The 16,463-nt window shown below is 33.3% G+C and overlaps 1 long non-coding RNA gene across 1 annotated transcript; it reads left to right on the top strand.

Moving 5' to 3' along the window:
- The first annotated feature begins 3,180 nt into the window (after window positions 1-3,180).
- LOC127732804 (uncharacterized) lies at window positions 3,181-14,708 on the top strand. The gene is made up of 3 exons (XR_007996438.1): window positions 3,181-3,607; window positions 6,681-6,799; window positions 14,341-14,708. It is a non-coding gene; the product is annotated as an uncharacterized LOC127732804 (long non-coding RNA).
- The last annotated feature ends 1,755 nt before the right edge of the window (window positions 14,709-16,463 follow it).

Genomic DNA, 16,463 nt, shown 5'->3' with positions numbered 1-16,463 from the left:
AATTGGAAATAACTTTTGAAAGTGGTAGGATTGGATAGCAGAAACATTACGGTACAAACATTATTTGATACTTGAGAAATAGCTGAGATATATAGATTCTACCACTGCATCGAGTGTGATACGATATTTATCCACTCGAGACAGTTAAATTTTCAAATTTAAAACGCGAGGCTCGCCGAGCGTTTTAAATATTTAAAATTTAACTGTCGAGAGTGGATAAATATCGTATTACACGAGATTTGGTGGTGGAATCTGTTTCTCTAATGATTTTCAAACAATATGCAGGCAAACTTATTCCGTCTTTTCGAATGATCTGTAAAAAGATGTGTTCTTTCTATGTGACGTCATCAGGCATGGTCGCCTTTTTTCAGGCCGTCACAATAGGAAATTCAGAGGAAAGCAAGTAAATTCGACGTCATAATCGGATTTTAACCAATGAAGAACTGAGATCAAACGAACCACACGTTGATTAAATTTTTTTTATACAATGGGTGCAGAAAGGGATAAATTGACGAAGAATTAGAGAAAAATATTTTCATCCATTCTTCCACTATATTCATCTTAACTTCTGCCAAGTTTACCTTTGATTTTTTTAATTAACTGCCTATAGCGCCTTTGGTGCTTTGATTCTTTATTCTCAATTCTTCCAGAGACATGTATATGCTCTGAGAATAATGTCTTTGCATGATTCTTCATAATTAAGTATACTCAATTATTCTCTATGATCCTTCTTTCCATATTTTTGCTTTTCAACTATCTATATATTTTTTTTGTGTCCTTATTTAAATCCCCATTCTTGATTCCAGACTAACTCTCATATATATACGTAAATGTACGAAAGCTTGGCACTTCGAATACGGAAACCCGGAAATCTTTTCACCGTTGTCGTTTTTATACTATGACGCAAAATCCATGGACGCTCGTCTGCTGCTGAATTCATGTTTTAAAAGAATGGACAAAGATAGTCAGATAGTTGATACAAAGACCTTTGATTTTTCAAACTGATGGATCAAAAAGTTATTATAAACAGATATATTGAAATGGGTTAGTAACTTACATTGTCGACTAACTGAATCCGGGGAACGAAAGTCAACGCAACGAAAGTGTTTCGTTTTGATGGATTACGTACCAACTTATTGTACTTGGAAAGCGCAATGAAATGTAAATATAATCATGCGCATTTTTAGGAAGATGCTAGTGCTATACTTTTCACGAAAAACCATTTGACTTTATCCATGTCATGCATGTATAAACCCGAAAATCAGTCAAAGATTGGCAAAAACGGAAGCAAGTCAACTCGCCCCATTGCAATTGGCAAAACGCCCCATTATTTTAAAATCGCTCCACTCTTGTTTAGGGAGCTACCATTTGATTTTTATGGGAGAGGGGGCTTTGACGGAATTTGAAAAAATGCGGGACAGGAGTTTTGAGTAAAAAAATAAAAGCCAGGACCGAAAAGAATGAATAATAAACTGTCAGGACAGATATTACAACTAAAAAAAATGCAGGATAACTGTTCATAACATTTTCATCCTAGCCCCCCCCCCCCCCCCCCCCCACCACCAAATCAAGTGGTAGCTCCCTTCATACCAACTTGCTTGCCCCACATTAAAAAAATCGCCCCACTTGTGAAAAGGATTAAATCCTGTTAAATATACAATGTCAATGTACTCCTGCCAACAGTGGCAACTTGCCTAACTTGGGTAAAATCCAAATGAATATAATCATGATAATATATAATAAATATATTATAAACAGATAAAGGTCTACCAACTCGCCCTACATGTACTTTAAAAAAATGAAAACTTATCTACCCAGAATTAAAAAAAAAAATTGAAATTTAATATATGATATTTATTGAATTTAAATGATGTTTCACTTCTTAAAATATAATTGTAGATTCATTATTTACTATTATTTAATTTATGTATTTATTGGAAAATAACTTTATTCTTGCATTAGCTTAGTTAATTGCAAAATAATTGCAAAGAAACCTGTTAATTGTATCATAATCTATCTGATTGTTTTTAGCCGACTCAAAATCATGCTGTTAATTAGGGCCCCCTGTTGTACATGTACTTAGGAATCGGACACCTCCAGAAGATGCAGGGACAAAACTTAAAGGGAGCCCAGTCGCCCATGGCTCCTAGATTTTGAGCTGGGCCCCTAAACTTTCAGGTAAATTTCAGTTGAACATATAGAAACTAATTATGAAATATCTGGTCTGGGCTCCCAGCTTGAAATTCCCTAGTTTAGTCCTTGAGATGAAAGATCTACTTTACATGTACGTAATGTAAATATAAAAATAAGAAAATGTGGTATGATTGCCAATGAGAAAAGAGAGGAATTGGTAAAAGTCTGTGAAAATTCACTTGTTTTCCAATCCTTATAAAACTGTCATATTGTAATGTTTAAATAACCTAATTATTTTCAAAATAAAATCTTGTTTACACTAATGAGAAAAGACAACTCTCCATCAGAGATCAAATGACATCAAAGTTAACAACTAGAGGTCACTGTACATCCTTCAACAATGAGCAAACCCCATACCATATAGTCAGCTATAAAAGACCCCAAATGAAAATGACAAATTTGTAAAATAATTCAAACAAGAAAACTAGCAGACTAATTTATATACAAAACAAAGAACAAAAAAAACAAAATATGATACACAGCAACAAACGACAAACTGAACCACTGAATTACAGGCTCCTGACATGGGAAAGGCACATACATACAAATATGTACAGGATGGGGTGGGGCTAGACTAGTAGTTTGTGGTGCCGAACCCACCTCCTAACCTGGTATATTGATGTGAAAAGGGCTTAACTCGTCAGATCTATACAAAGTAGAAAGACATCTAACAAAACCACACACAAGACGTGGTGGGTACTTACACATCCCCACAACAAAAAAAGACCAAGTTCAGATCTGAGAGTACTCCCAGTTACTAACACTTAGTTCAAAGCCAAAAACAAAGTACATTGTACATGTACAATGTATTTACCACCAAACCTTGCCTGGTTTAGTCCATTTCTCAGATACTACCTTATATAAAATAGTCCAACTTTTGGTGTAATTTAAACAACTTTGAATGACTTAAAATTTCAAAGTATCATGATTATTAATAACTTAATCCCCAAAGATTGGCATTATAAATCATGTCAGATTCAGAGATCCTGTAATATATACTGTACATGTAATCACTTTTGTTCATCCCTTCATTCAAGGGTCATATGGAATTTATATGATGGATTAGAACATTAATAAAATGATTAAATACTTTTTTGTAGTCATTTTTTTTTCTGGGAAAGTTTGTTGGTCTAGTTTTAAAAGATCAAAGCAAGCCAATTTTGCCAGATCAAAATATTAAAGGCAATTTTGGCAGATACATTGTATTATAACTTCATTTTATTAAACATTATTTATTTTAGCTTTTTCAACGAAAGTACATGTACAATTACTTTGAGAAGTAGGAGAAGCTAAGCAACAGGACAGAATTCATTTGAGGCATTGCTTTCTAGATTATATAGTGGAGTCATAGATTGTCCTATTGATTTATGTGGATATGAGGAGCAGTAGTCAATGAATAATTTTGTGATGAGAGGTATGTAATGAAAATGATAACTATGTTTGAATAATTTTTTCTTGTCAGGCTCTGTACATGCAGTTTCGAAGATTTTTTTAAAAGTTTGAGGTCAAAGAGTTTAAAGTTTGATTCTTGTAATGTTGTGGGCAAGTTCGAAAATTATCCATGTTAGAAGTGACAAATTTATTTTTTTTACAGGTCATTTTTATAGAAAATTGCATTCAAAGCTCTCTTAATCGCTTGTTCTTTTTTGTCTAGCCACAACAGTTATGAAGCTGTGACTTAGGCATGCTGTTTTCAATAGAGGCATAGTCGTAAAAAAATTGTTGATATTCATGATGAGGTCAGTTTAAGGAAACCAAGAAATAAAACCTTTGCACCTTTTGTTGGCGGTATACCATCTTTTCCGCAAGTTCATTGTTTTCTGTTTAGTATTAAATTTATAATTAAGATTTATTACTACATCGGTGATCTGTTTATTTGGCAGTTTATACAGGAATAATGTCACTTTGAAATGTACGAGTTAGAAAGTAAGTGCTATTAAAATTTAGGTTTACAGAAGTTATTCCGTGGAAATATATATTGTTTAATGTAATGAAAATTGCATTGCAAGCAATCCCAAACAGGTCTACATTTCTTTTAGATTATTTATGAAAATGTTTAAAAGAACAACCATATTGTATACTACAGCAAAAAAGTTTTTAGGTCGTATATTGCTATCAACTCGTTCGAAGACATTTGGTTTCCGGACAATAACTTCAGTTTAAGTGTATGAATGTCTATGAAATAGATTTAAAGGTTCAATACCACAAAAGGAAGGTTGGGATTATTTTTTGCGTCATGGTTCAACCAGTGTAGGAATTAGGGGCCAAAAAAGGCCCAAATCAAGCATTTTTCTAAATTCAGGACAATAACTTGTTTATAAGTATTTTAATTGCTATGAAATTGTACCACAAGTAGAAGGTTAAGTTTCATTTTGGGGGTATTTGCCCAAACCATTCATGAATTAGAGACCAAAAAGGGTCTAAAACAAGCATTGTCAGACTGGCCTATATTATTAATTGATCATGATAAGTTGTTCTCGTTTAGAATACTGTGGATTCATTTATTTTCGTGGGTACAAATTTTCGTGGATTGAGGAAAACTTGCATATTCGTGGATATTTAATTTCGTGGTTATCCAAAAGTCTGCATATAATCATACAGGAAATTTGTAATTCATTGAACATTTAAATTCGTAGTTTCCCTGTACCCACGAAATCCACGAAAATTGGTATCCAACGAATAATAATGAATCCACAGTACATAAAATATTTGCCTCTGGACATTAAAATAAGAAAAAAAGTCAATCCATTTATGTTTTTGCATTATCAGAATGAATTTGCAAATATATAACAATTAAATTATGTTGTATCCTTGGAGCTTTTTCAATGACCTAGCATATAAATATAAAAAGATGAGGTATGATCCTTAATGTGACAACTATCAATTAATAGACCAAAGGACAAAGATGTAAACATTTACTGGTCAATGTACAGCCTTAAACAATGAACAAAATCAATACCATAAAGTAACCTACAAGGATGAAAAATATAAACTACATACAGTAATGGCAGACAGCAAACAACATAAGAACCAACTTTCAAAATTAGCCAAAAAGGACTGGATTCATCAATAGGTCTTATAATAAAAAAGGTGCAAAAAACATGTTTTCCCAAACTAAAATATCTATCAGTTTACATTCAACAGATTTAGTGTAACAATGTTTCACAGTTTGTCATTTTATGCAGTCTTAAGAAAAGTATGACTGTGTAATGTCAAAATATTCAATATATCAAAAGGGTATAAAACCTATTTCTCAATGCAAGTATGCAAGGATGTACAGACAGACAAGTGTAAAACTTGATGCCCCCTCCGTTACGACAAGGGCATAAAAAAGAGATGCACAATGGGACTATGTCGGAAGTTTTAATAAATTATGAATTACATGTTTATGCAGAAAAAACACATACAAATGTGTGTTCTTGTGTGCAGATATAACTAATTCCATGTCAAAATTCCATGTATGTTTGACAAAGTTGTTGATATCCAAAAAACATTAAAAAACTTTAAATGGGGATTTTCCAGTTTTGGGACAATAACTCAAAATGTGTTCACCAAATGGCAAGAAACTTTTGTGACTTGTTTGTATCTATTGACATTCATACTCAATGATTATGACTTGCCTTCATTAACTTGAAATAATTATGATGCAGGATCCAACAAAAGTATTTTTTTTTTACCTACATTTTATGCATCAGTCTCGCTGATTTTTTAAGTACCTTGTAAATGTATATGGATATATGTATGAATTTAGTTGTAATACTTAGTTTTGAGCCTTGCACATATATACATCATTGTACATTGTCATAGAAGTTAAATTACTTTGATCGCTGTCAGACAATGACAGAGTGTTTTGAAAATTACTTCATAATGTTGATCAGATTACCTTATTTAATTAATAAAATGTTATTGTCACAGATTGAAATTTTTAGTATTTTATAAATAAGGTCTTACAATGTATGGTAGGATTGTCAATGAGAAAACATTCCATTAGTCAAAGAGGATGTAAAAAAATTTAGGTCACTGTATGACTTTCAACAATGAACAAAACCATACTACTGTAAAAGCAGAAATTTTCGTGGAGGATTTAATTTTGTTTATTTCGTGGAAAGAATATATCTACGAAATTAAAACCCCCACGAAAAATTTAACCTACATATAATATCACTTCCATTTACTGGAAACCACGAAATTAAATCCCCATGAAATCTTGTAAAGAGACAAAACCACGAAATTTTAAGCCCACGAAAATTAATGTTTCTACAGTATATAGTCAGCTGTAAAAGATCCTGACAAAGTGAGCAACAATCCAATCCAGAAAACTAGTGATGTTCCAATTACCATGTGCAGTATTGGTTATAATATAAAAATATCACTTGTTTTCTCTCTCTTTGCCAAGGGATAACTGTATTCCTAATTTATTCTTATTGGAAAGCAGACTGCATCAGGTTAAGATTTTATATGATAATCACAGGAATTTTAATTTTCAGAATTAGCTCCTCAGATGTAAGTGGAAGGGAAGCTATATACATTATATGTTTAAATGAAATTAACAACAGGATAAGATATTGAGGAGATCCTATAGCTACAGTATATATAAATGTAACTGGTATGTATTTGTTACAGTATTTAATTTCCAAATGGTATAACAAAAATACTGAATTCCAAGGCAATTTCAAAAAAATCGTAAGGGTTCCGCAGAACCCAGTGTCTCGCCTACTTTTGCTGTTAATTGCATCATTTTCTCATCACTTGGCATCCGTCGTCGTCCGTTAACTTTTACAAAAATCTTCTCTGAAACTATTGGGCCAAATAAAACCAAACTTGGCCTAAATCATCCTTAGAGTATCTAGTTTAAAAAATGTATCCGTTGACCCTGCCCATCAACCAAGATGGCCAATATTGCTAAAAATAGAACATGGGGGTAAAATGCAGTTTTTGGCTTCTATCTTTGAAACCAAAGCATTTAGAGCAAATCTGACATGGGGTAAAAATGTTCATCAGGTGAATATCTATCTCTGTTGAATTTTCAGACGCATCAGACAACCCGTTGTTGGGTTGCTGCCCCTGAATTGGTAATTTTAAGAATTTTTTTTTCAATTTTTATACGACCACAAAAAATTATTGGTATCACGTTGTCGTCGTCGTCGCCCAAAGACACTTGGTTTCCGGACAATAACTTAAGTATTAGAAAATAGAAATCTATGAAATTTAAACATAAGGTTTATAACCACAAAAGGAAGGTTGGGATTGATTTTGGGGGTTATGGTCCCAACAGTTTAGGAATTAGGGGCCCAAATAAGCATTTTTCTAGTTTCATGACAATAACTTGTGGAACAGTGTATGGATCTCTCTGAAATTATACTACAAGTTTCCATACCACAAAGGGATGGTTAGGATTGGCTTTGGGGGGTTATGGCTCAAACCATTTAGGAATTGGGGGGCAAAAAAGTGAGAAAAAACAAGGGTGTCCTGGTAAATGGACAATTACTTAAGTACAAATTACAGTGTAAGGGAGGTAATTCAAATACATCTTGGAAATTTGAATTGAAACTATGACCATAACTGAGGGAAAGATTTTTAGGCAGTTAAGCTGCCTTATGCGAGCACCCTAGATTTGTGTTCTACCCAATAAATGCTGAAATACGTGCCATTGTTATTATCTAGCTGGATATAATGTTATTTATAACTAATTGAATAGTTTTTTCATACTTTTAATTCTGGATTACAAAAATATGACCAGAAAAAACCTTAAATGATCGTCGAACCACCCAAAAGTTTTGAAGTTGCACATAGGAAGTAGAGCACATTAGGAATCCTTATGTAGTTTATTATCCCCTGTGCTTTTGGCTAAGATGTCAAAGAACAATTGTATGAAATATTTAATCGCCGAAAATCTTTAAAGACAAGCAGTTTAGATTTCCCAAATGGCAAAAGTCGTAGGAATATTGTTTGTCGTCAATACGTGTTACAACTACGTCAGTAGTCTATTAATAAGTTCCACTGTTCATGCTGTTGGCGACAATTTCAAATAATGACAAATTAGAAGACGAAATTTTCGTATCTTTTCAATTTGGAGGCAGGGATTCAAATTAGCGGTGGTCCGAGGTCCGCGACCTTCCACTGTTGCAATCGGACTCTCGACTTGGTTACTAGCTACGCCCGACGGACCTTTCACTTGAAAGAAAATTAAAAATAACTTTGCAAACCTTTTTACCAAAGTCTCTAAATAAACGATCTCAAAACGTATTTTCATCTTTATTATTCATGACAGCGATGTTCATTTTGTTCAACCGCTAGCTTTATACAGATAATCGCCTACAAGTAATGTGTAAATTCGAGTAAAATCGTATCTGACTGACAAAAACAACATTGAAAAACAATGGATGCCGTGTAGACAATTACAATATCGGGTCCGATTCCGGAAGCGGATAAGGGTAATTCCGGGTTTTGGAGATCAACTACAAAAAATTTTTTCAGGCAGGTGACAAAATACATCTATGCATGGTAAATACATATAAACACTAGAAATGGAAACCAAAAGATATATGTAAAAGAAAGAAAAAGAAAAAAATATTTGATACAGAAACTCAAAATTACTTTTTGACAAATTTTAATGTCAAAATCCAATACAATGTGACAGCTGGGAACAGTATATCTAACAATATATATGTTCCTGGTGACAGTATAAATCTTCTTTATCAGTGATAAATGTTGATAATGCATGTAAGATGCTTTTAAAGTGTAAACATATTACTGCAATTTTTTTCTCAATTTTGAAGGGTCAGTTAACATAGCTGGAAGTTTCTTACTTTGTTTTCGCAAATAGTGCAACTAGATTTTATGATACCTGAATGTAAGCAAATCATATGATATATAGGTGGAATCCTTTGGGTCACTCTACCCCCTCCTGTTTGATAACTTTGAAACGGATGAGATCCCCACCCCTAAACCATATATATTCATGTATGGGACTATATAACTAATCAAATGAAATATATAGGGGGAAGTCCCTAGGGTTACCCCACCCCTCCTGTTTGAAAACTTGGAAACAGTCGAGATCCCCACACCTAAACCATATATATTCATGTATGGGACAATATAACTAATCAAATGAAATACAGGGGAGTCCCTGGGGTCACCCCAACCCTCCTGTTTGGGAACTTTGAAATGGTCGAGATCCCCACCCCTAAACCAAATATATTCATGTATGGGACAATATAATAAATCAAATGAAATATAGAGGGAGTCCCTGCAGTCACCCCACCCCTCCTGTTTGAGAATTTGGAAACGGTCAAGATCCCAAGACAAGACAAGACAAGACAATTTATTTAAACTTAAGCACACGTATGGTGCTACAAGAGGATAACAATTATACATTAACAATTACATATATACTTATACATTTACAAGCAAGACACACAATAAATAAATAAGTGATATCATACAATAAAATGGAAATAAACTATAGTTGGTTGATTTGTTTGCAAAATTCTTAATTGCAACATGGATATGAAGTTATTGTAACATGCTTTGTATTATGAAAATATTTTTTCAATATGTCTTAGAAACATGCACACTTTTGTTAGCAGTGGCACGTTACAGTGTGATAATAGACCAGTAAGTTTCAATTGGGAAGGATTTTGTGTGTAATATGTAGGTATATATCTTTCTCTTAAAGACATAATTTGTTCATTGGAGCATACAAAAAAATAATGATCCCATAAACCATACATATTCATGTATGTGACAATATAACAAATGAAATGAAATATAGGGGGAGTCCTTGGGGGTCACCCCACCCCTCCTGTTTGAGAACTTGGAAACGGTCGAGATCCACCCCTTAACCATATATATTCATGTATGGGACAATATAACAAATCATATGAAATATAGGTTGAGTGCTTGGGGCCACTCTACCACTTCCTGTTTGAGAATTTGAAAACGGTCGAGATCCCCACCCTAAACCATATATATTCATGTATGGGACAATATAACAAATCAAATGAAAAATAGGGGCAGCTCCTATGGTCACTGTAAACCATCCTGTTTGAGAACTTGGAAACGGTCGAGATCCTCACCCCTAAACCATATATACTCATGTATGGGACTATATAACAAATCAAATGAAATATAGGGGAGTCCCTGCAGTCACCCCACCCCTCCTGTTTGAGAACTTGGAAACAGTCGAGATCCCGACCTCTAAATTAAACCATATATATTCATGTATGGGACAGCAGAACTTATCAAATGAAATATAGGGAGAGTCCTAAGGTTCACCCTACCCCCTCCTGTTTGATAACTTGGAAACAGATGAGATCCCCACCCCTAAACCATATATACTCATGTATTTGGCAATATAACAAATCAAATGAAATATAGGGGAAGTCACTGGGGTCACCCCACCCCCTCCTGTTTGAAAACTTGATAACGGTCGAGATCCCCACCCCTAAACCATATATATATTCATGTATGGGACAACATAAAAAATCAAATGAAATATAGGGTTAGTCCCTAAGGTCACCCCATCCCCTCTTGTGTGTGTTTTAAGAACTTGTAAAAGTTTGAGATACCAACTCCTAAACCATATTCATTCCTGTTCGTCATTTCAAACAGATTTGAATGACATACAAGATCAATCTCATAGGCATCACATATGCATATCACTTTACTAGACCTAATCAATGTGTACTAGACTTTGCCCAATGTCAGGCGACCATGGGAACGAATAATTATGGCAGCTTTGTTTGGGAGACTTCGTAACAGCATTCTGTTACAATTATTTCTTGTTTATTATAAAATTTTATTGATGCAAAAAATGAGTAGGTTTAAAGAATTTACCTTAATTATATTTTGAATAATTTCTGGTTCTATAAAAAATTTCATTTTAATATGGCTCATTTTAAAGAAAACATATCTTTCAAGCCCAAGAGTGTTTGACCAACTTTATTATAATCACCTGTCATTTTATTCCAAACTTAGACATCATGGACTTGGGGTGAAGGTGGGGGTCATTTACATTTACTATGGGCAGGTCAGTCAGACCTCACCTTTGATCCCCGTAGTAGTAAACATTTGTCTGATTTGTGTCTCATAACTTTTGCACTGTAGAACACAAACTCAGTTTTCTTTCCAGGGAAGCAAGTCCATGCATACTATTACAAGCTCGTACTAAGTCAACTTGAACTACTAACAGTCAACTAATACCAACGTTAACTATCAACTAGAACAACTGCAATCATTTCGAACTTGTACCACTGCAGACACATGACCATTAAAAATATACTTGATATATGCGTTGCTTTTGAAAACCTTGATAAAATATGAATTATTTGCCTTAATAATTAATTCATTAAATGAACATAAATGCACAATATATGAATGTTTAATGTTTGTTCTTTTAAATCTTAAAAAAAATGAAGCAACATAGCCACAGTTTTCATAATTATGTTTGCCTTGGTTTTTGGTTAACTGCCTACAGTGCTTACAGTGCTTTGATTTTTTTTTGGAAAAAGAGGGGGGGGGGGACAATTTTTTCTCCTCAAGATTTCAGAAATCAAAATCAAAAAGAAAATCCTTCAAATTTATTTTTTTTTTTTAAAAGGGGATGGAGGTCAATTCGCAACAGCATAGTGTATCACACAAAAGCAAACTTTTGAATATAAATTCAAATCATATAACCAATTCAAGTTCTTCGACTACAGTTATTCTGTGTCAGAAACCTATTATGTGTCAAATATTGAATTGCAATCCAAATTCAGACCTGTATCAAGCGCAAATATTGTGTCCATATTTGCCCCAACTGTTCAGGGTTGGACCTCTGTGGTCATATCCAGCTGCGCTCGGCAAAGCAATTTATTGGTTATTATCTTGGACATTATAATAGAGATAAACTGTAAACAGCAATAATGTTCAGCAAAATAAGATTCGCAAATAAGTCAACAGGATCAAAATGGTCAATTGACCCCATAAGGAGTTATTGCACTTTAAAGTCAAATTTAACAATTTTTTCGTAAATTTTTGTAATCTTTTACAAAAGTCTTTTCCTGAAACAACTGAGACAAATTTAACCAAACTTGGCCATAATAAGCATTAGGGTATCTAGTTTAAAAATAGAACATAGGGGGAAAATGCAGTTTTTGACTTATATCTTTGAAACTAAAGCAAAAGTATATCGGTTGCATTATTTCATGCATCAATTGTAAAATAAAAAAAATATCAGGTGAGCGACACAGGCTCCTTGGAGCTTTTAGTTGGTATTGTAATTTAAATGAGGTTAAGACATGTAAGAAAGGGGCTTGAAAAATGAGGAATTGTGTTTCTACAAGCACTTAGTAATCTAGATCTATAATACTAAAATAACAAGGTCCAATTTGTGAGCCGGCATGACATAAAAATGACGATTCAAAGAATTCAACTTTATTTATAACTTATATATATAGGACAATGGTGTTGATTAAAAATTACACCATTCCAGGCCCATTTGTTTTCCACATAATTATTACTACAGATAATTAACAAGTTCTGGGTCGAAGGGTTCAAAAAGAAAGATTTTGAAAGCAGAGAAAACTGTGCACCTAATGACCAGCATGACATTATTAGATGACAAAACGAAAAATCTTAAAATTCAGGCTAAAAATAAGGCTAAGGTACTTTGCTTCAGTCACAACACCATGATGTCCCGGAGTATTCTAGTTTATATTATATATACAGGTAATGTGTAGTACACATGCATGAATAGAGTTAGTTTTCATTATTACGGTAATTTATGTTGATAAAAATGAGAATATGTAGTATTATTGCCAATGAGACAACTATCCACCAGAGTCCAAATGACTGAATGTTAGCAACTATAGATCACTGTATGAACTGTAGCAAAACTGATACTGCATCTAGCAAGCTATAAAAGGTCCTGAAATTACAGATGTAATACAATTCCAATTTACGTAAAAGACATTAAACGAAAAATAAATATGATAAACAACAACTATTATATTCCAATCCAGTTGTTCACACGACATATATATATATATATGTAAGTTTGGTAAATCATTGGAGATTAAATTGATGTTATTATTTTTTGCCTGATTGGTAATCCAATATTTGATGTATGTTTTACAAAAAATATATGCTGTTTTTGTCTCGCTTGACGGAGACAAAAAGTGAGGCATAGGTATGCTGTTTCTGGCGTTGGTGACGACAGCGGCGTCAACAATGTATTAGTTTGTGATTAGGTCTAGTTTATAGTGAACCACAAGTAGTAAGTCGAAGATATTTGGTATGCAGTTGTATTAGTATTGGCACATCTCATTACCATGGAGATTATTTGGCCCCGCCCCCTCAGTTATGGTTTATTGACTTAATTTGAAATTCTTGCTTAGTCTTCATGTATTAGTTTGTGATTAGGTCAGTTTATGGAGAACCACTAGTGGTAAGTTAATTATGATTGGTATGCAGTTGTATAAGCATTGGCATATCTCATTTCCATGGAGATTATTTGGCCCCACCCTCTCAGTCATGGTCTATTGACTTTTAAATTTTTGCTTAGTTTTCATGTATTAGTTTCTGACTAGGTCAGTTTATGGGGAACCACTAGTGGTAAGTTCATGATAATTGGTATGCAGTTAAATACGCATTAGCATATCTCATTTCCATGAAGATTATTTGGCCCTGCCCCCTCAGTCATGGTCTATTGACTTTGAAAGTTTTGCTTAGTTTTCATGTATTAGTTTGTGATTAGGTCGGCTTATGGGAAACCACTAGTGGTAAGTCAATGATATTTGGTATGCAGTTGTATTAGCATCGGCACATCTCATTACCATGGAGATTATTTCCCCCCCCCCCCCTCAGTTATCGTTTATTGACTTTAAAATTTTCTTAGTTTACATGTATTAGTTTGTGTTTAGGTTTTTTAAAGGGAACTACTTATGATAAGTCAATGGTATTTGGTATGCGTTGTATTAGCATTGGCACATTTAATTTCCATGGAGATTGTTTAGCCATGTACCTTTAGTCATGGTTCATTGACTTTGAATATTTGCAAATCTTACATGTTAAAGTGTTGCTATTTTAATTTCAACATTTGCATTATCGAAATTACTAAAAAGCGAGACATATCTCTGTGATTACAGTTTATTTTTTTTATTACAGCAACTGTATTCCAAGAGTCTGATGGCTGATAATGTATTACAGGATTTTATCATTCAAGCAACATCTTAGAAGGATAAGTGCAAATGTATGAAGGAAGCCTTGGGTACAAATAGCAATTACAGCAATTACATGCAGGAGAGAACTCTTAACATTACTAACAGACATGTAGTCATTATATGGGAGTGGTGTATTCAAGAAATCTAAAACACATGGAATTAAATATCGTGTATATTTTTTCAACCACAAGTACTCTCAGAATATAATACAATTCAAATTCAAATTATTGTGCCAACATGACAATTACAGTCTAAAAATGGAAAATGCATGTTTTAAACTGATTTTTATATAAATATTTGAAATAACAAGAATTTTTATTTTATTGTGCAGCCAAACTTTGAGATCTTCTAATGGTATATGCCTGTTGTTTGTCAACATTTGTTTTCTTTTTGCCTTAACCTTAAGATTGGTGTTAAAATGAAAAACTGAAATATATATATGAAATAATAAGGAAATGGTTGTAAATAACAGCAAGACTTTCAATATGGTATATCAAAATATATTTCACAGAACTTTCTATTTCAGTTAATTAATACAATGAGATATGAGGTATAAATAAATCAGACAGCTACACAACAAAAACACATGAAAGGCATTAAGGTGCTAACATACAGTCCTCAACAATGAACAGGTGTCTAAACAATGTCATGATCTACTTAATTAACCAGAGTCTATACCAATCAAAGAGCTGCCATCAACACCAAATTCTTTAAATATTTTTTTTTATTAGGATGAGACTTAGACAACCACTGAAAAGGTTCCTGGCTTGAAACAGGCACAGGAATATGTGGCAGGGTGAAATACTTTTTCTTCTTCAAAACTTTCAAAAGAAAAATTGGCATCTTTTGCAAGTAAGACTATTTCCATAATGGGATTGGATTGTCTCATGGCTGATAACCACAAAATGACTTGTACATACATATTAAAAATGAAATATACATTAGTGCATACATATTCTATAAATGAATCACCAATCCTTACATGACTTTTAAAAAAAGTAATGAGACTTGAACATAACCGAAAAAATTCTAGGAGTGAACTAAGGTGACCTGGATATTTGCTTGCCTTCTTTGTTTTATTGCATCTTATCTCTTGCATTGGAGATATTGTGAGTTGGGAGTTGATAGATAAATATTTTTTGTATTGTTTAGGATCAAGAAAGTAAAATATAATGGAAGTATGAACACATAGTCAAGACCAAGAAGAATATTTATATATCAAAATAGAATGTGTACTAGATTAGCATTAACTTATCTAAAATATGCTCAAATACTGTGAATTTGTGTGATTGATGCTCAATTCACCTTAATTTCATTTTGCCTGTGTATATATAGAGAAAACACATGTATAACGCATGTGTAAGAAAAATGTGTTAGAAATTGCATGTAATTCACATGAGAACTGAGAAACATGTCAACAATCATGGTAATTGGACAAATAGGAGGACATTTTGAAAAATATTTAATACAGGCACCATGCCTTTTACATGTAGTAATCACGCATGTATCACAGGTGTATTTCCTTACGTATGTGATTCACATGTGAAACGCATGATCACATGTGTGTATCATGCGTATCACATGTGTTTTTCACACATGTGTCACATGCGTGGCATGAAACGTCTCTTTCACATGCGTGTGACACGCATGTGAAACGCATGTGTCACGCATGTACACATGTGTGGCATTTTTGCCAGTGTATAATTGACGAACTTTTCCAGTGAAGGACATAACTCGAAAGTGGTCTATTGGGTAGTTACTATGACTTTATGTATTATAAAAGGGATGCTATAGAATCAATAAAAGCATGCATAAACCTACCTGCATATTTACTAAAATGCAACTATTGTAAATAAAAATCATGCATATTTTAAAAGTTGTAAACATTCACCAACGTCTTTTGTCTTCTGAAAATAAATAACTACACACTTTGACCTAACCGTCAAAAATATATTCACAAAAATCTACGGTGATCATGGTACAGACTGTTTAAATGTATTGACCTACATATATACCAGGAAGTTTGTCTTGCAAGAAAATTCATTCATGCTTCTGATCATACAGGTA

Source organism: Mytilus californianus, unplaced genomic scaffold (genome assembly GCF_021869535.1).
Source record: "Mytilus californianus isolate M0D057914Y unplaced genomic scaffold, xbMytCali1.0.p SCAF_28, whole genome shotgun sequence".
Lineage (NCBI taxonomy): Eukaryota > Metazoa > Mollusca > Bivalvia > Mytilida > Mytilidae > Mytilus > Mytilus californianus.
The sequence above is the reverse complement of the archived record's forward strand: the minus strand, read 5'-3'. Positions and strand labels throughout refer to the sequence as shown.